Genomic DNA, 2,057 nt, shown 5'->3' with positions numbered 1-2,057 from the left:
TCTTCTGATCTGTGAAGATGGGGTCTCTTTCTGTCTTCAGTTTCTTTCATCAGTATTTTATGGTTCACTATATGGTACTTTGGCCTCCATGGTTAAATTGATTACTACGTGTTTTTATATTTTTGTTGCTCCTGATAGTAGGACTATTTCTTAATTTTAATTTTATTTTAGACAGTTCATTTGTTATAGTTTGTGTCTAGTTGTCCCCCCCCACCCTAAAACCACATGGATTCATTGGGGCAAGCTTCTAGAGTTTGTGGTTAATTCATGACCCAATGCTGGGATTATGAATGTGAGTGCTACAACTGCCCTAAGGACAATAGCCTGAATACAATATAAGGAAGGCAAAGAAGCTTGCTAGCTGCCACAGCTGTTGCTTCTTTCTTTGCTTTTTGCTGTTTTCTGCTGCCATGAACAACTTCCCTCTGCCATGTGTCACTCTGCCTTGTAGCCAGCCGAGTATGGACTAAAACCTCCACTAATTGTGAGCTAAATAAACCTTTTCTTCCTTAATTCTGGATGTCAGGTATTTTTGTCACAGCAATGAGAGAAAAGTAGCTGAGACAGAATTTGGTACCGAGGAGTGGAGTTATTACTGTGACTATATTTGAACATGTTGCTCAAGAGGTTTCAGGAATGGCTTATGGGAAGCGATATGAAAGGGTTGGAGATGTCTCCTGAAGTAGAAGAGCTGGAATACTTTTGTGTGGTGTGTATGGGAGAGTCTGGTCAGAGCTCAGAAGACCAGAAGGCTGGTAAAAATCCTGCCTGTAAAGACCAGGCTGGGGAGGTTTCTTCTGAGAAGAAGGACTGCATTGGTTGTTGGGCTCCAGATGATGTGTGTTATCACTTGAAGAGAAATTTCAAGGTAGTCAAATGTTGAGGTAGCGGTATGGCTATGCTTGGGGGGTCTTTTAGTCATATTTAAATTGAGAATCAAGAGCAAAGAGCCCAGCAGGATGATTTAAAGTGTGAGCTTGGCCAGAAAGAGAGCTCCAATAAAGCTGTGGGTTGCAAAGAGAGAGCTGAGGAGATCTCCATTGCTGAGAAGGAACAGAATACAAAAGATGGCCTGAGGGCATCACAGGAAGCAGTGTCTCTACCCTTTGCAGCCTCAAATCTGCAAAAATGAAGAACTTCGCTTTGAAGAAAAAGCTCCAGAGTGCCATGCTCCAGAATGGAGGCAGTGGCCACACCAGGTTCCAGGATGGCAGCAGCATAGAGTATTTGTTTCTCAAAATCATAGACAGAGTAATCAGCAATCCAAGCACTAAACCCCTTCAGTCAAGAGAGAAGAAAGCCTGGCTACTGCTCCAGCTGGCAGCAGACCTTGGTATCATCCATGCCCATTGGTTTTATGTGCATGCAGAATGCAAGAGTTTTGGAATTAAGAAGGCTTCCATCTAGATTTCAGAAGGCTTGGGAGTCAGGCAGTGTGCCCTTGAGAGGGCAGTGTGAGAAGCAGAAAGTGAGAAGTATATTGTGCCATGGAAACCCCAGGAGTTTGGAAAAGTCAGGAACATAGATCATCTAAGGAAAGCTGCAAGAAGGGAGCAAAGCCAGCCTAAGAGAAGAGCCACGGGAGCTACCACCAAGAGTGCCATAGAGGTGAAGCTGCATGGAGTGCACAACTTGTGGTAGATTGTTTTGGATGTTCCACATGGAACTACAGGACTTAATATTTTCCTTGCTGGATTTTGGACTTGCTTTGGTCTCAGTGCTTTGCATCCTACTGTTTGTACCTTTTGGGACGGTAATGTTTTCTCGTGCCATTGAATATTGTAAGTGTTTAACTTTTCATTTGTATAGGGGCTCACAGCTAAGAATTTGTCTTACATCTTGGAGGAGACTTGGAAATTGGACTTTTCAGAAATGCTGAAACTATTAGGACTTTGGCACCTCTTAGAGATGGGCTAAAATGCCTTTTATATAGAGTAATGTACATGAGACTTTGAGGTGTCAGGGTCAGAATGCTATAGTTTGTGCTTAGTTAGTTGTCTCCCCAAAGCCTCATGGAGTCATTGGAGCAGGCTTAAAAAATTTGGTTAAGTCATGAT

Source organism: Octodon degus, unplaced genomic scaffold (assembly GCF_000260255.1).
Source record: "Octodon degus isolate 3935 unplaced genomic scaffold, OctDeg1.0 scaffold00022, whole genome shotgun sequence".
Classification (NCBI taxonomy): Eukaryota; Metazoa; Chordata; class Mammalia; order Rodentia; family Octodontidae; genus Octodon; species Octodon degus.
Note: the sequence above shows the minus strand (reverse complement) of the source record.